The 26,608-nt window shown below is 38.4% G+C and overlaps 1 protein-coding gene and 1 long non-coding RNA gene across 2 annotated transcripts in view; one reads left to right on the forward strand and one right to left on the reverse strand.

Moving 5' to 3' along the window:
* Positions 1-8,297, forward strand: part of LOC144976180 (uncharacterized) — an 11,484-nt gene extending 3,187 nt beyond the window's left edge. Inside the window, exons 3-4 of the long non-coding RNA XR_013646058.1 lie at positions 1-159; positions 8,146-8,297. The exon at positions 1-159 is cut by the window's left edge and continues 6 nt beyond it. This is a non-coding gene — a long non-coding RNA (uncharacterized LOC144976180). The remainder of the gene's footprint in view (positions 160-8,145) is intronic.
* Positions 1-26,608, reverse strand: part of LOC144976889 (ATP-dependent RNA helicase Ddx1-like) — a 565,840-nt gene that overhangs the window by 421,619 nt on the left and 117,613 nt on the right. The gene's annotated exons all lie outside the window — the stretch shown is intronic.

Consider the following 26,608-nt stretch of genomic DNA (forward strand, 5'->3'; position numbering starts at 1 on the left):
AGAGGCAGACCATTGGCCACCAAGGGGAAGGACACTCTTGAAGAGGAGATGAAAAAGGCTGGAAAGACATGGAATGAGCTGAGCTGGCCGGTCCAAGACAGAGATGCCTGGAGGAAGTTACTCGGTGCCTTGTGTTCCACCGAGGAACCAAGAGAATAAGTAAGTAATTCACTCACTCCAACATAATACAATTTTGAGACGATATGTCAAAAACCGTGCGGCTATGTGGTCTAGTGGTAAGACACTCGCTTTCGGATCGGAAGGTCCTGGGTTCGAGCCTCGCTCGGCGCATAGTTGAGTCCTTGGAGAAGGCTCTTTACTCACATTCTCTCACCGTACTCAGGTGTAAAATGAGTACCTGGCTGTTAACCGCGTTGTCTCAGTACCAAAAATTTGTAATATTGCCTGACAGGCGTCATGTCTCGTCCTACATGTTATGTGTTGCTGTTGGCCAGGGATCCCTTGTAAAGCGCTTTGAGCACGTTTAGTGGATATTGCGCTATATAAAAGCTCAAGTTTAAGTTTAAACCGTCTCGAAACAGTAATATATCGGGGTTGAACCAGATGGTAAAAATAGACTCAAATCATGTTGTACAAAGTGAGTAAAAATGACATCTTTTATTTTGGAGAATGAGTTTTGGGTCTTAAACTATTAAAAATAAACCAACATTTTCTTATTCTATTCATTTTGATTTAAAATTAAGTGCGGTTATGTGCCCTTATGGCATGACAGTGGCCTCTGAGTCCCGCTCTGAGCGAGCATAATTAATTGAGTCCTTATAAAGGGCTCTTTACTCACTTTCTATCACCGTACTCAAGTGTGAAATGAGCACCTGCCCGTTATCAGCGCCGTCTATGTCGGGGGGGGGGGGAGGGGGAATTATAGCATCGCCTAACAGGCGTCCTGTCTCGTCCTACATTTATGATAAGTGTTCTTGTTGGCTATGGACCCGTTGTAAAGCGTTTTGAGTACGTTAAGAGGATATAGCCGTATATAAATTCTCAAGTTAAGTTAAAGTTGAATTCAATTTTCTTCGCGTAGTTCATTCATTCCGACAAACCGTTTAGATGCGATCGAGTCACAAATTAAAGTCTTCAAATCGCTTGACAAGGGGGTCCCACTCCTACCACAATACTAATTGAGTGGTCGGAATAGCGATTGGGAATACATCCGGAATTCCACAACACTACACAAGAGCGCGAGGATCTTAAATTAGTTCAATTCAATTCGATCCCCAGAAATAAACCTTTGAATTGAATTGAATTAAATTCAATTGAATTTAAATTAGTGTTGCCTTTATTTTGATTAGTGAAAGCAACCATTCATTGTAGTGTGGTTAAATCTACTCTTTTGTTGTTGTTGTTGTTGTTGCGGCTTTGTGGTATCGTAGTATGACACTCGCTTTCGGATCGAAAGGTCCTGGGTTCGAGCCTCGGTCGGCAGCGCACAGTTGAGAGTCCTTGGAAAAGACTCTTTACTCACATTCTCTCACCGTACTCGGGTGTAAAATGAGTACCTGTTCATAAACAGCATTGTCTCTGTCCGAAAAAAAATTGAAATATCGTCTAGCAGGCGTCATGTCTCGTTCTACATGTTAAGTGTTACTGTTGGCTAGGGATCCTTTATAAAGCGCTTGGAGCACGTAAGTGGATATTGTGCTATATAAAAGTTTTTTTTTGTTTTTCATTTGCTTTGTTTTTCTGTTTGTTTTTTGTTTTTTGTTTTTTTTTTGTGGGTTTTTTGTTTCTTGTTTTTCTTGGGGGGCGGGGGGGGGGGGGGGGGAGTTATATGGGCTTTTTTTTAAAACAGGGTTGGGGGGTCAACATTGTTCCGCACAGCCAATATTAAATTTTTATCAACGAGCACAGGATTACTGGCAAATCTGAAAATTATAAAACTATTTATTACTAATTGATGTACGAATAACTTGGCTAACTTTCTTGAATTAAGGTAATTCTATAAACCGTTTACTCAAATGAACATTGAGAAACTCTGCTGGAGCGTAATGCTCGGTCTCATCAATTTGACCTTTGGCCTTGAGAATAGCCCCCCCCCCCCCCCAAAAAAAAAAAATACGTTGTAGATATGTCACAAATCAGGGCAAATAATCTGTGTAACGATTATATGAATTTGGCCGAGCCAGAAAGAAAGTGTATGAACAAAAATACAAGATTTTAAAAATATAATCTCGCGAAGATCAATCTCCCTCGACTGGAGAGCGGGCGCGTACATTCAAACAAAGTCAACTTCTGACAGAATTTGTTGAAGCTGCAAAACATGTTATGTACAAATATACTCGTAGCTCGAGAGCTTTTCCAAATCAGGCCAAATTAAACCGGGGTCACGCCAGTATAAAGTATTAACTTTAGGAAAATCAAAGACTCATCTTCGATTCTGAACGAATTTGTCCACGATTAAAATCTTCTTCGCCGTGTAATAATCTTACCCAGACGGTAGTCTGAGAAAGTAAATTCCCTTTATTTATTCTTTTTTTTTTTTTTTTTTTTTTCAAAGGCAAAACCTTTATATTTGCCCCTACATCACATTTTAACCATAGATTACACAACGCTTTTTAACAGACAAATGGTATAGGCGACACTAAATGGCATTATCAACACGTTAAGCCAGTGTTCTCATAAATCTGAGTTAACATTTTGAAAAGTTAATGCGTTAAGCCCTTGGCCTCGAGCCATTTTACTGTGCTTTGAGGGAACACACACACACACACACACACACACACACAGACACACTCATATATAAATATATCGCCTAAATATATATATATATACACACAAACACACACACACACACACACAATTACATACACACAATTGGCAAATAGGATTTTTGTACGTCACACACTCCGTGAGGGGTTTATCACCCGAATTGTTTTGGCATAAGATTAATTGAAAACGGAATCTGGACAAATTTCAAGGATTTCCCCCGGGAGCTTCTCCCATTTATGCTCAAGGTTATGGTTAGCATGGAGAAAAGGGCGGGGGAGGGAGTGAGCGGGGTATTCTTTTGCGTGTGTGTGTGTGTGTGTGTGGTATTGTGTGTGTGTGGCAGTGTGTGTGTGTGTGTGTGAGTGTGCGCGTGCGTGTCTGCCGCTTTCTGATTTAGTGGTATGACTCGGCTTCTGAACTGTTGTTTCTGCTGTTTCTGCTGTCTCTGTTAACTCACATTCTCTCACCATACTCAGGTGTAAAATGAGTACGGTCCGATAACAGCGGCTCACGGGTGCCATGATTCACTCGACTTGGTCAGCGCTGCTGTTGCCTTACACTATGGGAATTCTTTAAAGCGTTTTAGCACATTTAGTGGATACTGCTCTATATAAATTTTCGTAAATTTAGTCTACGCGCATATTATGGTTTTGTTTTGTTTTTTTTTTTTTGTAGAGGGGAGAATGAGAGAGAGAGAGAGAGAGAGAGAGAGAGAGAGAGAGAGAGAGAGAAAGAGATAGAGATAGATAGATAGATAGATAGATAGAGAGAGAGAGAGAGAGAGAGAGAGAGAGAGAGAGAGGGGGGGGGGAGGGGGGTTGTGATGACTTCGACTTGGATAAAAATTGTAACTTTGTCTGTAGTTTTGCATGGTACTTGGTCGTAGCAGTGAAAGCTATTAATAATACTATGTGTTTTTTCAAAGCACAAATAGGTACATTGTACTAGATACAAAACCAACTTTTGCTCTGTGCGGAATGCTGCTGCTAAAGGCATGCATTGTGAAACATTAATAGATAATTCGTCTCCTAACATTAACAGTGTGACTGCTCATTTTAAAAAGCCAGTTGTAGCCATCAAAATAGTATAAATAAATAAATCAGAACCGAAAACCGTTTTTATAAATCATCACCTCAAAACTGAAGTGTAAAAAAAAAAAAGAGGCGAAGTGGCCGAGTGGTTAAGGCATTGCACTGTGATTAGGAAGGTCCCGGGTTCGAGCCCCGCTTCATGCACTTCGTTTGTTTGTTTTTCTTGGGCAAGATAATTAACACCCAATTTGCTGACTTGGATAACATGGGTGATTCTTGTTGACATCATACATCCTGTTTGATGGATTATCTATATTCCTTCACGGAATGCCTAGGCGACGGGATCTTGGGGTGCCTTTGCAAAAGGGCGTAATTAATATAGACATATATATATCCTGAGTTGAGCAAAATATCATAAAATGCCAAAAATGATTAAATAAATATATAGCATATATAGCAGATAAATGATGAGTGTCTTGAGAGTTTTTTATTTCATGATTGAAATTAAAACCTGTATTGATGTAGCGTTAACGAGCATCAACACAAGGTTTTAAATATAACGAGTGAAATTGAAACCGTAATAGAAGACAAGGGTATTTTTGATCTGCTTTATCCCACACATATCACAAGCTTTTTAAAGCTAGAAATTCTAGGCGAATAATGAAGATATACATTTTAAAGTTGTCATCGACGTGTGATTTGATTATTTGCAGGTCTGATATAATCCAATTTTTTTACGTCCTCATCGTTGTAGTAGAAATACTCATAAATACGCGAAAAATTTTCCATTACAACAATGTTAACCCTCTCCTTACCAACTATAGGAAAATCGTCACATTCGTTACGATACAACCAACATTTTTCTTATTCAAATTTCTCTTGTACATCATAAAATTTAAAGAAAATGAACAGTGTGTTGTAGAGCATGTTTTGTTAAAGAAATTATATATGGCAAGAACTTTACTGCTATTTGTGTCTGAGAGATAGAAAATATATTTTTGTGGTAGTTGGGTGAGAAGTTTTGGGGAAAATCCTGAAAATTACTGGTAATTGTTGTTTTTGTTAAAAAGGAATAAAATGGGAAAGTAAAAAGTTCTAGAATTACAACTAAAGCACCCAAGAAACGGGAAGACAAAATGGAAATTGGTTCAAATAGGAAACAGGTGTAGTTTCCAAAAGCACACTTGTTTGAAATCACCTAAAAGGCTTATTCAGACACAAGAACACGTCCCTACTAAGAGGAATACACTCATATGTTTACAAATCATATATAATATGTATACAAAACATAATACGGTGCAAAACAGAGAGATGACTTACAAGGGAAAAAATATCATCTCCCAAAACTAACTATACATTTAACTGTTTCCCTCTCAGTCAGGGTATCCGGTCAGGGCCAGGACAAAACCAAGTAATCTCATTCCAAGACAAAGACAGGAAGCAAGTTGGAAAACATAATATAGGGGGATAGAAGACAAAGTAAGTACCTCCCTGCCCACTATGGCAGAAAGTGACTGGTAAGGAGAGAGTTAAAGCAAGCCCAGAATAGCGTCCAGTTATCAGACCTGCTGATAAGGGCACGTCGGTTGTCACACTCGGTGGCATTCATAGTCGCTTTGCGAAAATTAAAAATTAAAAAAAAACTCCCGCAAAGTAATACAACCCAACCTTCATCACAATGAGTAAATAAAGATGGCCATTTTAAACAATACCATTTTTGCTTCATCAAAAAAGCGTTAAAACAAAAACAAAAAGATAATTGCACAAACAAACAAACAAACAAACAAAAAGAAAGAAAATGGTTAAAGAAAAACGATAAGGAGTATCTAAAGAATGTAAAACCGCGACGGGGAATCGAACCATCGACTCTGAAAGGGCGCCCATCAATGTTTTTGTTCATTCATCTTAACGACGCTACTACCACATTATCTCATTCGTCTGTAGTGTTTCATTAGTCCTGTTTTGTTGATAAAGGGGAAACCAACCCGAAACGTCCATTTTATCTGTTTTCGTATATCAAATTGAAGCTTACATTCAATTTCACATGATTATTTATCTCTTCGAGCTTCGAGCAGCAACATTTACATTACCCATAATATATGACATAATTTGTGGTTATGTCATTCAGTATCCATCCCCCTGTTCATCCCGGCGTAATAGTGATATCTCTATGAAAGGGTGACTCGCATAATATTATAAGAACAAAACAACGGGGAAGTCAAAAGCTGGTTGGAAATCGACCTACAAGCACTTTGTTGTTTTCAATCCAAAAGGTCTCTAATTTGACTTGTGACTGTAAATGACAGAACTGATAAATTCTTTTTCTTTAATTTTTTTATTTTATTATTATTATTCGTTTTGGCTAGAAAACCCTTTCAACTTCCGATAGATTGATTAAAGTGATCCCCCTATCCTCTCCCCTCTCCTCAACTTGTTAAAAACTTTCAAACCCGATTACTTTTAAAAGGCTTGGCTCTCTCTCTCTCTCTCTCTCTCTCTCTCTCTCTCTCTCTCTCTCTCTCTCTCTCTCTTTTCTCTCTCTCTCTCTCTCTCTCTCTCTCTCTCTCTCTCTCTCTCTCTCTCTCGATATAAAGGAGGTCTGATACACAATGAAGTTATTGATAACGTTGAAATATTTGATATATATGACAAACCACCACAAAAAAGGTATTACACACACACACACACACACACACACATATATATATATATATATATATATATATATATATATATACATGTGTGTGTATGTGTGTGTGCGTGTGTGTGTGTGTGTTTCGTGCAAAAGTTGTTTTGTTAGCGTTGGACAAAGTTGTTATATTGTCCTCTCTGATGTGAACATTGAATGAAGCACGAATTACTGGCGATTAACCTAAAACCGTTACACGTTTGACAAATTCAATCTTTGTCCTGAGCAGACTCCCAGGAGATCGATTTCAAATCGACAACATCGTGATTAAGTCGGATATAAATGACACTATTTACGCCAGGGCCCATAGATTTCGACAACGAGATAGGCATGGGACTTCTCTTATAATCCATAGAACGCTGCATTGTAGGCGAAATAACACGTGACCCATTAAGTTTATTTGTGGTAATTGTATTCAATAGCCTGATGTCACGTCACCCAGCAACGGCGAGCAGCGTAGTTCTAAACAAAGAAAATCGGTACTTGGCATCAAATCAAAAATCTCTATCTATAATATTACTTCTTTAAAGGTCATTCATTTTGAAACAATGGGCACAGTGAGACGAGAGTATAATATCTCGATTTCTAGTCTCCAACAAATTGCTTGCTTCTCTCTGAATCAGACAACGGCCAATCAAAAAGTACTTCCCGCCAATATCTCATAACATGTAGCCGACCGTGCTAACAGCACAACCCCTGCCAGGTGGACAGAGAAACCAAAATTATTTTTTATAGCATTAAAAACGACTCTACTGTCGTACACTAATAGAATATATGTGTCTTATATTTGCCACACAAAAAAATTCCCCTTCAAACACTAAATCCACTAATAGGGCTAACCCACACCGGAGACTGGCTCCGACGACCCGGCACTGCCGTCCTCTGCCGCCTTCCGGATAAAGACGTTGGGCACAGACAAAATACTAAGAATAAAGAGAAGTGCCGCTAGACCTACCCAAACCAAGCTGAAAAAAACAAAAAAAAAAAAACAAAAAAAAAACGACATAGGACGCCGGGTGCTTGGTATGGGTAGGTCTAGCGGCTCTTCTCTTTATTCTTAGTATTTTGTCCGTGCCCGACGTCTTTATCCGGAAGACGGCAGAGGACGGCAGTGCGCCGGGTCGTCGGAGTCAGTCTCCGGTGTGGTTTAGCCCTATGGCCTATGGTCGTCCGGGGGACTTGCGTGAAGCAGAAGTTACAGTCTTCCTCCATGCATGCCTGTTGCTAGCACTATGTAGCAGCTCCGGAACTGTTACTTGTGTCTATACCTTGTCGTGGTGTATGAGCTTGCGTGCCCCTTGGGCCAGACTAAAGTAGGCACCCCGGACCTTGGCCGGACAACGCCTTATCGTAATGAAAGACGGAGAAAGAGACAACCATCGGGCTCAGAGACCTGTCGAGACCACGCAAGTGGTGGAGACAAGGCCCGGCCCCCACATCGATATCATCGATACAGGCAAAGAGTGTGAAGGGTAACGTAGTTACCAAGAGCTCTCACTTCTCTTAACCGCAATGCTATTGTCGCGTGCCAGGCGAGACAGCGAGGTGGGTGTGCTCCGCGTGTATCATGCGCGCTAGGCTTACTGATACAATGAAGAAAATACGAGTAGAAGACGGAAGATGCTTGGCTTCACCAAAAGCGGGAAGTGAGAGCTCTTGGTAACATAACAATCGTTACCTACACGCTCTTTGATACAGGAAAAGCCCATAGATAACACCCGTGGAAAAGCCTGACCACGTTCGGATTCAGCTCGGAGAGGAGATGGGCGCCGCCGAGTTCATCAAGCCCACCGAAGGGACATGCTTTTGAAGAAGAAGTCAGACATAATCACCAAACTACAAACCCAATCATTTCCACAGACAAAACGTGATCTACCATGTGGCGATCTGGATTAGACGGAATGAACTATCAGGGAAAATGATTTTAATTAAATTGTTTTAAAGATCAGAATTCATCTGCCTTTATTCATTATTGTTAAATGTGTTGATATAATTTTTTATTCAATAATTCATGATAACAGCTATTTTTCGTCTCTGTATGCACGTTTTGGTGCATGTATGTGTCGTTGCGAGGGTATGTTTGTGTGCGCGATTGTATACATGGGTGTCTGTACAAAAATGTTTATAATGATGTTTTACAATTTTGTGTGCGCCAAGAGCTGTTTTGTCAACGGGATTGGACGCTATACAAATAAACTTTATTATTATTATTATTATTATTATTATTATTATTATTATTATTATTATTATATTATTATTATTATTATTATTTATTATTATTATTATTATTATTATTATTATTATTATTAATTGTGGAATTTATTATTTTAAGTTTAATACACAATATTTATTTCCTCAATTATTTGTTTAAAATTTAACTTTTTTCGTTAATCTTGTAATTCAATAATAAGCATCATTTTATCTTCACACCCAATCCAATACAATCCATTAGTCATTTCACGCTACAGATAGTTTGCACTAGGCTAAGAAGCTCACAACATTCCCATCCGGAAGTATAACGGGCCAACACACAAATTCATGTGTAACCCTGAACGTCTATAGTCTGCATAAAACTGCTAAGTGAGAATTGGATTCAATAGTCTGATGTCACGTCGCCCAGCAACGGCGGCCATCGTAGTTCTAAACAAAGATAATCGTACGTTTTATTCTTCATGCTGACTAGAACTTTTCATATGTCTTGTGATCAGAATGTGTAAAAGTCAAAACATGATCAGATTTATGTTTTTTCTCCTCTGGATACGATTTTATGCTCGTCGGAGAAATATTTCATAATGGCGTCCGCCATTGTTCCGATAGTTTAGAGCCAGTTACTAAGTTACCATGCGTCATTATGGGGGAAGTGACGTTACGACTGTTGAAGCGTATTACTCATATACGCGGATGGCAAAAAAAAAAAAAAAACAATAAGAAAGACCCGAGTGACGTCAACTTTTTTCTATCTATAGAAACCAAGTTAAACCGTAGCCATCGTTAACATAAAGCCTGCCACTAGAACCGTAGCCATCCTTAAGTTATAGCCTGACACTGAAACCCAAAAACACTGGCATTTTGAAGTCATTATTTGGTTTTTGCACCGCTTAGTGGGTTGTCTTTAGTAGTGCTCATGGAAACAAGTGATCCCATTGGTTGAACTATTGAATACAACTCACGATTTGTTTTCTTTTGTGGCCAAAGACTGGCATTTTGACGTCATTATTTGGTCAGTGTCGGGCTATAACTTAACGATGGCTACGCTAGAACCCTCCAGGACTGACAGTTTGACGTCATTTTCTAGGTTTGTGCAGCGTCTAGTGAGTTGTCGTCAGTAGAGCTCAAGGAAACAAGTGATTCCATTGGTTGAACTCTTGAATACAATAGTCGTCCTGCCCATACTCCTCTACAACTGCGGCACATGGGGACTAACAAAATCAAACATAGAAAAATTAAACGCACTACACAGAAAACATCTAAGAACAATGTTAGGAATATATTGGCCAGATAAAATATCAAATGACGAACTATACGAACGCTGCCAAAAGAGACCAATCAGCGACACCATCAAATACCAAAGATGGAAACTTTTCGGACATATTCTTAGGCGAGACGAGTCAATCCCTGCACAAACGGCCATGGAGGAATACCTGTCACAGAATGGCAAAAAGTACGCTGGCAGAACACCCACCTCACTCCCAACATCACTAAACCAAGATCTTCAACAGTACTACAAACAACACCTAGACTCATCACAACACGACCAAACAGCCAGCACCCAGCAAAATCAAGAACCATCTCTTCCAAGACACCTCCATACCAAGAAAGACCTCTCTCAACTAAAACTACTGGCACAGGACAGAGAGAAATGGAGAACCATCTCTTTAGAAATCGTTAGATCCACTTGAACAAAAACAGTTCACGGCAAGCGCCATTAGGACTGCGACGCCTTATCATTATATTGAATACAACTCACGTGGTCAAAGATTTGTCTTTAGACTTCATTTTTTTGGTCAGTGTCAGGCTAAAAGTTAACGATGGCTACGGGTAAAGTCCGGCTCTGTGGGCGTCAAGATTCAGAAGGACTACCTACTTTCCAATTATCCGATCCAATCCAACCGTAGCCATCGTAAAGTTATAGATAGTTCGAAGATGACGTCACTCAGGTCTTTGTTATTGTTTTTTGCCATCCGCTTTTATGAGTAATGCTCATTGAACTGTATTAACCTAACTATACACGTTCATGGATACACACAGTTTTGTGTGTTGGTCCGTTATACTTCCGGATGGCAATGTTATGAGCTTCTTAGCCAAGCGCATACTATCTATAGCCTGACACTGACCAAAAAATGACGTCGAAATGCCAGTCTTTGGCCACAAAAGAAAACAAATCGTGAGTTGAATTCAATAGTTCAAACAATGAAATAACTTGTTTCCATGAGCTATACTAACGACAACTTACTAAGCGGGACAAAAACCAAATAATGACGTCAAACTGCCAGTCCTTTTGGATTTCAGTGTCAGGCTCTAACATAAAGATTGCTACGGCCTGACACTGACCAAAAAATGACGTCAAGAGACCAGTCTTTTGCCACAAAAGAAAACAAATCGTGAGTTAAATTCAATAGTTAAACCAATGAAATTACTTGTTTCCTTGAGCTATACTAACGACAACTCACGAGACGCTACAGGAACCTTACAAATGTCGTCAAACTGCCAGTCCTGGAGGGTTCTCGTGTCAGGCTATAATATAATGTTAACGATGGCTACGATCCAACCCAATCCATACTGCTGTTACAGCTTCAAATCTGAAGATTGTTACAACATGTATGCGGTGTGGGGCGGTTTTAGGTTATGGCCCTGTATGTATCACAATAATTATGTCTTCCTGTGACAGAAATCTCTTCTAATTGACACGTAAATGGCCCATGACTGTCAGAATTTATTGAGTTGTCGAGAAAGGTGGGTGGTGGGATGGGGGAGGGGGCGTGTGCATTCACTCTTTTTGTTGGTTTGTATGTTTTTTTTTTTTGTTTTTTTTTTTGGGGGGGGGGGGGGGTGTTTTTTTGTTTGTCTTGTTTTGTTTTGTTTTTGTTGGTATGTAGTATGTTTATTCTTTTTTTTGGTTTTTGATTTTGTTTTTTGTTTTGTATTTTTGGGGGGTTTTTATTTCCATTTTTGTTTGTTTGTTTGTTTGTTTTTTATTGGGGGTGGTATTTAATTAGGAGAGCGGTTTATTCTAGCATAACTAATACATAACCCATACATATAATACCGTTTTCATACGATTGGTCCCAAATAGTAAGATGAATGGGAGGGAGGTAGGGTTGGAGTCGAATCGAAATCCGCGTGGAAGGGGTTAATATCTCATGCCTTATGAAGAAAAGAGTCCAGACGACCGATTATAAGAAAGTTGTGCAGCCCCTTCTTCTATTGATAGTTCGAAGTTGACGTCACTCAGGTCTTTGTTATTGTTTTTTGCCATCCGCGTTTGTGAGTTGTTCTCACTAAACTGTATTAACCAGACTATAAAAGTTCATGGATACACATAGTTTGTGTGTTGGTCCGTTATATTTCCGGATGGCAATGTTGTGAACTCCTTGGCCAAGCGCATTCTATCTATAGATAGTTCGAAGTTGACGTCACTCGGGTCTTGGTTATTGTTTTTTGCCATCCGCGTTCATGAGTAATTCTCACTGAACTGTATTAACCAGACTATAGATAGTATGCGCTTGGCTAAGAAGCTCATAACATTGCCATCCGGAAGTATAACGCACCAACACACAAAACTGTGTGTATCCATTAACGTTTATAGTCAGGTTAATACAGTTCAGTGAGCATTAGTCATAAACGCGGATGGCAAATAATAATAACAAAGACCTCAGTGACGTCATCTTCGAACTATCTATAAACGATCATGCTTACACACAGTTTTGTGTGTAGGCCAGTTATACTTCCGGATGGCAATGATGTGAACTCCTTAGCCAAGTGCATACTATCTATAACAGTAAGTGCATAATATTATCGTTTCAGTTCGGCCAGAAACGTTGACATACAGTATCTGTTGAATTTTTTAAAAATGACCCTCAACTTGTCCAAAAGTTTCCAATCTAATAAAACCTGAGACTTCTTTTAACTCTAACGGTTGAGTCTGTTTGACATGATGATGTTTATTTTAATCAATCGATATTTGAACTAAAAGTAAACTGGCCAACGCTTCATCAGTGGGGACTTTCCACCTGTCCAACATGTACACATGTGGGTTAGAACCCGAAACTGCAGAGCATCTAGTTGAAAGGTATGTTGTGACGAAGCTTCCGGGCAGTTTCGCGACGGTACACGAGTGTGGTAGGGACTTTGTTGATTGGGTCGATCGTCAGAACGTAATAGTGAGAGCACCATTAGAAGCTGCTGCAAAAGTGTAAAAAGAAATTAAAACAAAAAAAAAATTATTTTATCACAGTACTAAGATGTGGTTCTGTGATAATGAGCTGTGGGATTTGTATTTCTTGATGCCCTCGGCTCGGCCAACTAAGCGGAAAAGAACCAAAAAAAAAAAAAAAGGTGGGGGGCGGGGGGGGGGGGGGGGGGGTGAAGACATTAATTCTGGTAAATTGGTTTCATTAAATCCAGTAAATGTAATTTGACGAGTTCAGTTAGAAGAAACAGTAGGATATGATTATCCCTTTTTATTCTAAGCCTCGGGTACTAAGATAAAATCGTATACTGTCGCATTTCTATTTTGCTTTGTATTTCTGTTTCTTTTATCATCTGCATCAATCTATATTATTTTTTTGTTTGTTGATGTTGGTGCTGGAAGGCGGGGCGGGGGGGGGGGGGGTTTAGGACGGGGAGAACTCAAATGAGTAAGTTAACTTGAGCTTTTATATAGCGCAATATCCACTAAACGCGCTCAAAGCGCTTAACAAAGGATCGCTGAACAACAGCAACACGTAACACATCGAAAGAGACATGACGCCTGTTAGGCGATATTTTTTTAAAAATTCCGACAGAGACAACGCTGTTAACGGCCAGTAGGTATTCATTTTACACTTGAGAACGGTGAGAGAATGTGAGTTAAGAGTCTTTCCCAAGGACTCAATCAACTATGAGCCGACTATATATATATATTATATATATATATATATATATATATATATATATATATATATATATATATATATTGGTTATGGTAGAAAATAAACACACATTACTCATATTGTAAAAAAAAAAAAAACCCACAAAGTTCGTATTTCTTATCATTTTAGTTCTAAATTCACTTTCCTGGGTTCGAATCCTCCCGACATAATACCAAGTTAACGATTGTACTCGTCAAGTTGTACGAACGATCACGTGATCAAATTTTCTTTCCCGTTCTCTCGTCACAACAATTCAGAACGAAGATGAAGAGCCTGCCTTTCACGTTAGAAGATGAAAACGGTTAGGAATAATTGTGCTTTGATATTTAGATATCATTTTACGATAAAAATAAAATATGTTGTAGAAATTGCGATTTGATCCTTTTTCATTTGCGGGTGTAAATCGTTGACATTGCACTTTGTTTGGTAAAAATCGGACAAAAATTACGACTTTGGTGATAAAAAATGACTTTGATGACAATTATTGTAACTTTAAAAATTATTGTGAATAATTTATGACTCCCTTAATTGTGTGCCGATTTTGTCATTCGTGCTATCAATTTTATTGTAATAGAGAGATAGGAACTTCCGAGTTATTATTTCTGATGCGAAATTATTACTTTGTATAATTATAGTTGGTAAATAATTTTTAAAAAATAGAATTGTGAGTCGGGCGTCCGAAGTCTCCGACCAATCACAGGCTCTCTAACCGGCCGGCCGAAACAAAGACTCTTCTCGCCGTCCATCTATTACACTATTGTTATGCAAAAATGTAAGACCTTTTCGAGTAGGCTTAATAGCTAAAATTTAAAAGTAAAAAATATAGTTCTGAGGAATTTGAAAGTCACGTTGCTGAAATCAGCTTGAAAAAAAAAGAACATTGGTTCTTATTTCAGAAAAATCGGTTGAAAACCAACTGTCTTACGAATAAATTTGATTTTTTAAATCCGATTTGTATATTTTAGCTTTTTAAAGCAACTATTTTATTTATCGGTCGATTTGCTTGATTTTTATCTCATTTTTTACATCTCAATGAGACGAACACGTTCATGTACTCGTTTGATTCAAAAGAGTTTAAAACACAAATTTCGTTTTTAGATTGCGTCCAGCCTTACTAATTAATTCATGAGCGTTGAGACAGTGACGCAACCATTACATACAAAACCTCGTGGTCCAAGCCACAAGGATTTTGGTGTTATACAGTCACTTGTCACTTTCGGTCAACCGTGTCCTTTGAAGGTGTACCGCCTTTATGAAGGCCTTCAAAGATATGCAGCATCGGTACTACCGAGAGCTCTCTGGTTCATGGCGTCGAGATGTGATGTAAGAAGGCTACATCCCGGTAACTTGTTCCTCGTATCTCGTCGATCCGTACGATTTCGTTAAGAGTCTAATACTGTTTTGAAACGGTCGGTCACTTATTAACTTTTTTTCTTAAGTAAAAGCATATTTTATAAAATCAACAACAAACTTCCAACAAATCAAATCCAAATAAACTTTCCAAAGAAAAATAAAAAAATAAAAAAATAAAATAAAATAAACATAAGAAAAAGAGAAGAAGAAAAGAAAAAGAAAATATTCAGAAATACGCATGAAAATAAATTTAAAAAGTATCGAAAAATTAGAAGAGATTTTTATGTAAGAAACGAAAATCAATTACCAAAATAACAATTGCTATTACAATAACTGATGTATGAAATAATGAATCAAAAATAGCTTCTCATCTATCTATTCCTGCGTAGCTTGGAGACAGCGGATAAAATTCTCTGGCAATTTACTAAATTGTCGCCTTTGGGCAAAGTAAAGCCGGTAAATGACGGCTTAATCCATAGTTCCTCGACGAGGAATAGAAGGAATGGCCTCAGACAATGTCACTGAATTAAGAACTCGAGTACTGGTTAGAAGCATTCGATAAAGCAAGGTGATCCAAACCAATTGTGAAGGCCTATTCAGATTTTTCTACCGTGGAACGAATACTTTAATGCTTCTTAAAACGAATCAGGAGAATTTTGTTGTTTTTTTTTTTTTGTTTTTTTTTTTTGTTTTTTTTTTTTTTTGTTTTTTTTTTTTGTTTTTGTTTTTTTTTAATTTGGGGGGTGGGGGTGTTATATTGGGTTATTTTTTGGTCTTTTTTTGTGGGATTTTTGTTTTGATTTGTTTTTGTATTGTTTTTTTTTTTTTTGGCAAACCAAATAGGAAATTGTCGTAGAACTCCCCCCGGACCCCCCCCCCACCACCACCACCACCACCACCACCACCACCCTTCCTCTTCTTCTCTGTTTTTAAACATTCTGACCATCATGAATAATACAAAACGGTGCCAGACGTAAATACCATAGTCATCTTGACAAAGTTTACTATGAATACGTAATAGGTCATACGGAGGAGAAAAGGTGAGGAGGGGGGGGGGGGAGGAGGAGGAGGAGGGGGCATCCTTGGCGTTAACCTTCTACGGACAGGGCTGCATTTCAGCCCTACCATAAGAAGATTTATTACCTTTTTTGTCACCAAGAAACTAGTGATTTGCAATGGATGCATTCATCATCATTGCTAACTACCGCTGTCTTGGTGAAATCGGGCTGAATTCCTCAGTTGCAATCACATATAAACATACATGTTATTATCATAATGGAGGAAATTGTCACGGAAAATCTAACCAGAGCAAGGCTCGAAAGGGTTAAGTCCTTCGGTGGAAATGTTTGGGTAAAGGCTGAGGGATTAATCTTTTTATCGTAGACAGCTCTTTAGAAACTTGCCAAACAGAAATGTCGAAATATGACGAAAGTTCCATTAATCAGCAGACGAAATACAATACTTACCGTGATAAATGTTGAACCAGAAAAAACAACAAACAAACGATATAACGAAATCAGCTAAGATCAGTAAAAGGACAGAAATCTTTCTTTTGGTGACGTCGGCAAAGCGAGATGAGATCTTGTAAATGCTAATTATAGAAAAACAACAAAACTTAGTAAATATCATCAACGGATTTGTGTTACAAGATCTTTAACGAATGACTTTCTGTTTGCAACATTTCAAAACCGTAATCAAATTGACAAACCGCCTGAAAACCGGCAAACGATATTATTATGTCAGGATGACCCTGATGCTTAAAATTGATGTTAACTTGAAAAATTTGAGTTAAAACGAAGTGTAATTTTTTGAAGGTCTAATAAGCCAAATAGTTATGGGGCTCAGTGTTGTATTGGAAACACCGCTCTCGATTCAAACCAACAAAAAGCATTGTCCATCACAACATTGTTAAAACAAGCGCATAATAGGGTTGAATAGTCACGTCCGCGCAGCAACGGTGAGCTTGGTTCTGAACAAAGAAAATCGGTACTTTTTATTCTTCATGCTGGCTAGAACTTTTTCACATATCATGTGATCAGAATGTATAAAAGTCAAAACATAATCAGACTTATAATGGGTTTTTTTCTCCTCTGGATACACTTTTATGCTCGTTGGAGAAGTATTCCATAAGGGCGTCCGCCATTGTTCCGATAATTCAGAACCAGTTACAAAGTTACTATGCGTCATTACGAGGGAAGTGACGTCACGACAGGTGAAACCTATTTTATTCGGCTAGCAGACCTGTAAATATGTCTACACGTAGAATTGGTTTCTGTGGCCATGATGTGTACAACAATGATCAATCAGATCAAGACAGCTTTGCGGGTTTTAATTAATTATATTGATGTTACGCGTTTAGGTAAAATACTAACAACATCCGCCAGCCGGATATACCATACCACAAAACTATGAGGAACCTTAAACGTTTATAAGTCTGACTGATATAATTTAGTGAGAACTAATACTAATAATTAAAATAGTTGTATAAAGACAATAACAAACATCTTAATGACGCCAATACTCTTCAACAGTCGTAACGTCACTTCCTTCCTAATGACGCATGGTAACTTAGTAACACTGGCTCTAAACTATCGGAACAATGGCGGACGCCCGTGTGGAATATTTCTCCGGCGAGCATAAAAGCGTATCTAGAGGGAAAAACCCATAAATTTGATCTTGTTTTGACTTTTACACATTCTGATCACAAGGCACATGAAACGTTCTAGCCAGCATGAAGAATAAAAAGTAATGATTTTCTTTGTTTAGAACCAAGATGGCCGCCGGTGCCGGGCGGCGTGACATCAGACTACTGAATCCAATTTCGTTCCATCAATAAATACATTCCTGTCGTCATCAAACATAACTTTTTTTTAAAATTACTATATTATAATATCGAGCAATGCTTTTTTCCCCCCAGCAAATGTTGTCCTATCCCACAGCAGCACAGCAGTACGTTGGCTGTTGTCCCAATTTCTGCTCCGTTTGCACTTTTTTCACCACCACATTTCCATTAGAGCTTTTCAAAAAACAAAACAAACCAAAAAAAAAACAAAAAAACACACACACACACAGTGAGAGATGAAGATGTTTTGAAGATGACATGGGAAGGAGTCTGGAGAGGATGTAATGATGAGGATAGGGAGGAGACAACGTCATTTTGCTCCTTGGGATGGAGAAATCGATTCAATTCAATTTCACTCCTCGTGTTCTCTGGTTTAAACTGGTCGTGATATTGAGTGAATGCATTATCTACCAAATTCAGTGCCTTAAGGTTACGGACAAAAAAAAATTTAAAAAATAAAATATATATAATATATATATATATATATATATATATATATATATATATATATATATATATATATATATATAGACGCTCAGATAGCCACGCCACTCGGACAGTCGTCATCATGTAAACAATGGCAGCGATTGGTAAACATAGCAAATTACACAGGTTTTATTATCGATGGTATAGATAGTATGCAGATGACGTCACTCTGGCTTTTGATATGGTTTTTGCCATCCGCGTTTGTGAGTTGTTCTCACTAAACTGTATTAACCAGATTATAAAAGTTCATGGTTACACAGAGTTTGTGTGTTGGTCCGTTATACTTCCGGATGGCAATGTTGAGAACTCCTTGGCCAAGCGCATTCTATCTATAGATAGTATGCACTTGGCTAAGAACTTCATAACATTGCCATCCGGAAGTAAAACTGGCCAACACACAAAACGGTGTGTAACCTTGAAGGTTTATCGTACAGTTTAGTGAGAAGTACTCATAAAGGCAGATGGCAAAAAAACAATAACAAAGACATGATTGACGTCATCTTCGAACTATCTATATATAGAATGAAGTTGACGTCACTCAGGTCATCCACGTGTATGAGTAATTCTCACTAAATTGAATGAAACAGACCACCACCCTCCACCGCCCGCCACAGCCACAGCCACCGCCACCGCCACCACCACGTTTCAAGTCGTTTTAACTTTCATACCATCCCTTTTTTTCAAATTAGGAACAACCCGATATATACTGTTTTGAGACGATTGGTAACTTTTTCTTTCATAATTTGACTATTGATAATAAAAGCTTCAGGTCATACATAACTTGTTTTTGTTTTTGTTTTTTGTTTTTAATTAGGATTGTTTTACCGGGAGTTTAGTACCGGTGAGTATTCGATCTAAACGCATGCCGTCAATACCGTAACACTTCTAAATACAAGAGCAGTAAAGTGGAGGGAAAACATTCTGTATATTATGTGCGTGTGTATGTGCGTGTGTATGTGCGTGTGTGTGTGCGCGTGTGTGTGTGTAAATGTGTGTGTTTATGGATGTGTGGGAGTGTGTTGAAGATTTTGACAAACTAAATTGGGAATCATCTCGATTTATCGGTAACGATAGTATGCGCTTGGCTAAGAAGCTCACAACATTACCATCCTGCGGGAAATTAACGGACCAACATACAAAACTATGTGTAATCGTGGTCGTATAGTCTGGTTAATACAGTTTAGTGAGTACCGTATTCTATCTATAGGTAGAATGAATTGACGTCACACAGGTCTTTATTATTGCTTTTTGCTATCCGCGTTTATGAGTAATTCTCACTAAACTGTATTAACCAGACTATCAAATTTCATGGTTACACACTGATTTGTGTGTTGGTCCTTTATACTTCCGGATGGCAATGTTGTGGGTTTCTAAGCCAAGCGCATATTATCTATATTACGAAGTTGAAGTTTCTGAAAATAAATGAAGGGGGGGGGGGGGGGGAAGGAAGAGACCCTTGTAAGTGTATGGTTTATTATTGGGAAAACATGAGACAGAGTAAATTTAACCTGTCAACTCAGAAACAAAAACAACAATTTACAGTCCAATTTCTGGATCAAACGCGTCCATTGATTGGAATGATACGATACAGAGCTGCTCTGCCTTACTCTGAACAAACGTATATTCGAAAATTTGGCCAGAAAACTCGTCCTTCAAATATCCATCGATTTAAATTACCCTCATCTTGCAAAAACTCTCAAATCTGAGACTTTGTGAAGTCCCAGGTTTGAGAGTTTTTGCCAAGATGAGGTTCATTTAAATCCATCGATATTTGAAGGACGAGTTTTCGGGCCAAAATTTCAAATATGCATTTTTCGAGAGTACGGCAGTGCAGGGTGTGAAACAAAACAAAAACACCCACGCGTGTGCACTCACTTATACACACACACATACAAATATACACACACACACACACACACACACACTATTATAATATAATTGAAAGAAAAACAGTGATTATTGAAAAGACTTCAAATGAATACTATGTAGAATCCGACAGAAATAAACCATAACATTATAACTAATAAACTTAAAACACAACAACACAACAACAACAACAACAACAAGTCACATTTCCGACCTCGAGTGTGAACTATACTTAGCGGATGGTTTGATAAAACGAATAAGACTCCATCAGATCAAAAATAAAATCATCTGCCCAAACCATGCTCGGCTGACTTCAGACGAATTCGAAACCAATCTTTTGTTAGTGTGTCAAGTCGTAGCCATCGTTATCTTATAGATAGAATGCGCTTGGCTAAGAAGCTCAAAACATTGCCATCCGGAAGTATTACGGACCAACACACAAGACTGTGTGTATCCATGAACGTTTATAGTCTGGTTAATACCGTTTAGTGAGAATTACTCATAAACGCGGATGGCAAAAACAATAATAAAGGCCAGAGTGACGTGATCTTCGTTCTATCTATAGATAGTTCGAAGATGACGTCACTCGGGTCTTTGTTATTGTTTTTTGCCATCCGCGTTTATGAGTAATGCTCACTGAACTGTATTAACCCGCCTATAAACGTTCATGGATACACACAGTCTTGTGTGTTGGTCCGTAATACTTCCGGATGGCAATGTTATGAGCTTCTAGCCAAGCGCATACTGTCTACAGATAGAATGCGCTTGGCCAAGGAGTTCACAACATTGCCATCCGGAAGTATAACGGACCGACACACAAACTCTGTGTAACCATGAACTTTTATAGTCTGGTTAATACAGTTTAGTGAGAACAACTCACAAACGCGGATGGCAAAAACAATAACAAAGGCCTGAGTGACGTCATCTGCATTCTATCTATAGCCTGACACAAGAACCCAAAAGGACTTGTAGTTTGACGACATTTTGTAGGTTTGTGCAGCGTCTAGTGAGTTGTCGTTAGAAGAGCTCATGGAAACAAGTGAGGTTAACCTATTGAATACAACTCACGATTTGTTTGTTGTTTTTGTTTTTTTTTTTTTTGGTTGTTTTTTTTTTTTGGGGGGTGGGGGGGGGTTGTTTGTTTGTTTGTTTGTTTGTTTTTTGTGGTCAAAGACTTGTCTTTTGCCGTAAGTTTTTGGTCAGTGTCAGGCTGTAAGTTAACGATGGCTTTTGTCAAGTGCTCTACAAACTTGTTTTTCTGGGACCCTTTGTCAATCCAATGGATTCGAAATCGTCACCTAACGCAGACCTGGCTCCTTGAAAATTTAAAAATTCGTAGGTTATTTTTGTTAGGATTTAAAAGTAATAGTCGATGTAATTCACTTTGGGAGCGATCTATATTCATGTTTTCGTCCAACCGAGTCCTCAATCACATGATTTGTTGAGGTCCAAAGATTATATATTTCTTAACAGATGTAAACACACTGCTTTGTTTATGAAAGTTGTACATATGCCCATGTGCCAAGCTGAACAAAACGACAAATCGTGACGTAAGATACTTCAAAAGCTGTGAAATCTTTTCACTTTGAGGGTCATTTTGAGCACGCTTTGCAATGTGACAAATGACCTCGAGCACATGGAAAGGGGAAAAAAGATCATGCTCATTAACCATCCCAAGGGTCAAATAATCTTTCTAAATCGTTAAAATTATATTGTCTGAAATCAGCTTTCCTTTTCAATACGTTTGGACGACTGAGATGTGTTCAGGAAGTTCTGAAATTGAAGCTGAAATTTCGTAATTCTACGAATTTTTCGTTTGTTAGGCACGTCAGCTTGCGTGAGAATTTCGAATCAATCCAAAACAACACGGTAATAATAATGGACGTGACAAACAGAACCGGAAGGACTTAATGGTTTCATTCAGATGATGTTCTGTTCAAATGTAATGGTTCTGTCGTTATTTTAATGCATCTCAAGCAATGGAATTTAGGATATGGACCATATTATGGTACTGCATTGGCCCATCGCGTCTATTATTGAGGGCGGTTACGTCACAGAGAATCAGGCAAACGATGTTTTTTTTTTGTTTTGTTTTGTTTTGTTTTTTTTTACAGACCGGCATGGAGGTAGTAAAATATAGGAATTAAATTCACTCTTATAAAAGATACAAAACAAAGTAAACGATGTTTCGGCCTTTAGCCTTCTTCAGGTTTACGTAACGTCGTTTACTTTGTTTGGTACCTTTTATAATTACCTGAAAAAGGCCAAAGGTCGAAACGTCATTTGTATCTGTTAGCAGAGTCATTACTCCCTTATTTTACTATACATTTTATTGACTCATTTGGGCACCTCTAGATTTTTGTGAAAACCATACGACACCACACATCTCAATGAAGAGATGTAGGACATTGCCACCTCTCGTCGCAGTCGACGTGTCCTTATTTGAAGGTCTGATAACCCGAAATGTTATGGTCTCATTGTTTTTGTAATGGAAATACTCTCAAACCAAGGAAAAATATTGTCCAATACAACAATTATAAATCGGGCCCATAATAGCGCATAGCGTTCGGTTATCAGACCTGCAAATATGTGCGCCTAGGTCGCAGCGAAAAAACCGTATTAAATAAATAATTTAGATTGATACAATTCAAAAATCTCATGAACGGAAATCGCGAATCCCTTGTGGTGTGTACAAAACGTTTTGGCATGGTTCACATTAATTTAAAAGAAGGGGATGCGGGGGGTTTAGTGTATTGCTCGTTTTTTTTTTTTTTGTTTTTTTTTTTTTTTTTTTTTTTTTTTTGGGGGGGGGGGGGGGGGGAGGAGGGGATTGCTGTTCATTGGAGGTCATTGCGTGAATTTGTGTGTATGTGTGTGCATGTGTGTGTGTGTGTGTGTGTGTATTTCAGTTGTTTGTCTTTGCTGTTATGACTATCTTTTGTTTGTTTTCGTTTTGGTTTGTTTTGTCGGGTGTTGCTTTGTTTTGATTTTTTTTTTCTTATCCTTTGACTTGCTGTCAATATTGAATTTTATGTCCGAAATCTTCACCGTTTGTATTGTTTCATTTTTTTTTTTTTTGGATGTATTTTCACAATTTGCCTTCTTTTTATTGTAAAAAGGTTTTTCATTAGAAACGAGATCAGCACTTCGAAATAATATCAAATTTATGACAAGTTAAAATGTAAACCTTCCTTATGATTGGCATCCTTTATGTACAAAAGATGTTTTGTTCCAAAATGACAGTGAAGGAAATCTAAATCAGACCCAAGCCGAGAACACTAATGCCCAGGAACGAACAGCAATCGATCCCATAATAAAGAATAAGGAACGAAATTGACGTCGCTCAGCTCTTTGTTAATTGTTGTTATTTAGCCAGCCATTTCTACGAGCAGTTCTCACTAATTTGTGACTCCTCGTCTCAAAACGGTATTATGTCGGGATGGACCAGATGCTAAAAAGTCAAATTATAGCTAAACTGGTCAAAAATATGAAACGTTGGTTTTTAGTACAGTAAAATATGATATTCCTTCTCCTCTATAAAACATATAAACTCAACTTAAGTATGATATTTCTGGCCACAAATTCCAGTTTCAGCATATTAGTCATCCCGGCTTAATACCGTTTTGAGACGAGGGGTCATATTTGTAATTGTCTCTCAAATCTAACTATTAGACCTTAAGAATAATCACTGTGATATAGAAAAAGAATATTATTATCATTACGCCTCAAAATTTATTTTTAGTAATCCGGATGCGTGTAAGAGAACAATATTATTTCTTGAACTCCTTATCTCCACGCATAATATATGGAACGTGTCAGTCTTAACGGCGCAAAAAAAAAAAGGCTAGCACTATTCAGTATCTGATACTGAATAGTGGTTTTGCACTATTCAGTATCTGATACTGAATAGTGGTTTTGCACTATTCAGTATCTGATACTGAATAGTGGTTTTGTACTATTCAGTATCTGATACTGAATAGTGGTTTTGCACTATTCAGTATCTGACACTGAATAGTGGTTTTGCACTATAATACGGTGTTTTTTTTCCGAAACCCGACAAAGTTATGGGAAGAGGGCAGCTGTGGGAGTGAATATCGGACTCAGAGAAGTGTACAACAGTGGGGAGTGAACCTGGGACTGCGTTTCAGCGGGTTTCGTAATAAAAAGCCGGACGACACCTGGCAATATCCGACAAAGTTATGGGACGTAGGCAGCAGCGTGTGTGTGTGTGTGTGTAGAGGCTGAGAAGGGGGGGGGGGGGGAGGAGGGGGTGAACCTGAGATTCAGGGAAGTGTACACCAGTGGGGAGTGAACCTGGGACTCTGGGTTTTATAAAAAAGCAATAACAAATTGGGGGGGGGGGGGATTACTTTTGTACGAAACCCGACAATATGCGCAAAGAAGTGGAAAGTAGGCAACGCGTGGGGAGTGAACCTGGGACTCAGTGAAGTGTACACCAGTGGGGAGTGAACCTGAGACTATGGTTTTCGGCGAGCTTCAGCTAGTTTCATATAAGATCAATTACTTTTTTACAAAACCCGACGAAACCTTGCAATATCCAAGAAAGTTATGGGTAGTAGGCAACAGTGGGGAGTGAACCTGAGATTCGGGGAAGTGTACACCAGTGGGGAGTGAACCTGGGACTGGGTTTTCGGCGGATTTTGTTATTTTAAAAAAGCAATTACTTTTTGTTTACGAAATGCGCCAAATGCCAACAAATTGGGGCAAAGTTATGGAAAGTAGGCAAATAATGAGGGCTGAACCTGAGACTCAGAGAAGTGTACACCAGTAGGGAGTGAACCTGAGACTCTGGGTTTAGGCGAATTTCAGCGAGTTTCATATATAAGCAATTACTTTTTTATGAAACCCGACGAAACCTGGCAATATCCGACAAAATTATTGAAGTAGGCAATAGTGGGGGGTGAACCTGAGATTCATGGAAGTATACACATGTGGGGAGTGAACCTGAGACTCTGGTTTTTGGCGGGTTTCAGCGAGTTTCATATAAATGCAATTACTTTTATACGAAACCCGGCAATATCCGACAAAGTTATGGGAAGTAGGCAACAGTGGGGAGTGAAACTGAGACTCAGGGAAGTGTACACCAGTGGGGAGTGAACCTGAGACTATGGTTTTCGGCGGTTTTCGGCGAGTTTCACATAAAAACTATTACTTTTTTACGAAACCCGGCAATATCCGAAAGTTATTGAAAGTAGGAAAATAGTGGGGAGTGAACCTGAGACTCAGAGAAGTGTACACCAGTGGGGAGTGAACCTGAGACTATGGTATTTGGCGGGTTTCAGCGAGTTTCACATAAAAGCAATTACTTTTTTACGAAACCCGACGAAACCTGGCAATATCCGACAAAGTTATTGAAGTAGGCAACAGTGGGGGGTAAACCTGAGATTCAGGGAAGTGTACACTTGTGGGGAGTGAACCTGGGACTCTGGATATTGTAAAAAGACAATACCAAGGGGAGGGGGAATTACTGTTTTACGAAACCCGCCAAAACCCGACAAAGTTATGGGAAGCAGGCAGCAGTGGGGAGTGAATCTGGAATTTGGACACAGATGAGGATTGAACCTGGGACTGCGAGAGGCTGATACCAGTGGACAGTGAGCTCAGAATGTACTTTTATTTCGAAACCTACCGAAATTATCAAAAGTTATGGGAAGTGGGCACCATTGGGCAATGAACCGGGACTCAGGGAAGTGCACACTGGTTGAGAGTGAACCTGGGACTGTGAGAAGAGGATATCAGTGGAAATGAACCTGGGACTATGGGAGTTGGGTACCAGACGAGAATGAAGCAATTACTTTTTTACGAAACCCGCCAAAACCCACCGAAAAACCATAGACTTAGGTTTACTCCCCAATAGTGTACACTTCCCTGAGTCTCAGGTTCACTCCCCCACTGTTGCCTACTTTCTTTCCATAACTTTGTTGGATATTGTTGGGTTTCGTAAAAAAGTAATTGCTTTTTTTTTACGAAACCCAGTCCCAGGTTCACTCCCCAATGGTGTACACTTCCATGAGTCCCAGGTCCACTCCCCACTGCTGCCTGCTTCCCCTAACTTTGTCAGGTTTCGGCGTGTTTCGGCAGGTTTCAGGTTTAGTAAAAAAAGAAACACCCCAAAAATACCACGTGTATTCAGTAAATAGATGTCAATTGTAGTCTAATATTCAGTATCTGTTTAAATTATTATTATTATTATTATTATTATTATTATTATTATTATTATTATTATTATTATTATTATTATTATTATTATTATTATTATTATTATTATTATTACTATTATTATTATTATTATTATTATTATTATTATTATTATCATTATTATTATTATTATTATTATTATTATTATTATTATCACGTAAATTTTAATATAATACTGCAATTAATTCACGGAAGTACATCATTCAATTAAAAATGGCAGAAAGTCTGGCCACATATTTATAATGAATCGGGTTTGTCTTAGATG

Source organism: Berghia stephanieae, chromosome 7 (genome assembly GCF_034508935.2).
Source record: "Berghia stephanieae isolate SIO BIC M18660-M18661 chromosome 7, UCSD_Bste_1.3, whole genome shotgun sequence".
NCBI lineage: Eukaryota > Metazoa > Mollusca > Gastropoda > Nudibranchia > Aeolidiidae > Berghia > Berghia stephanieae.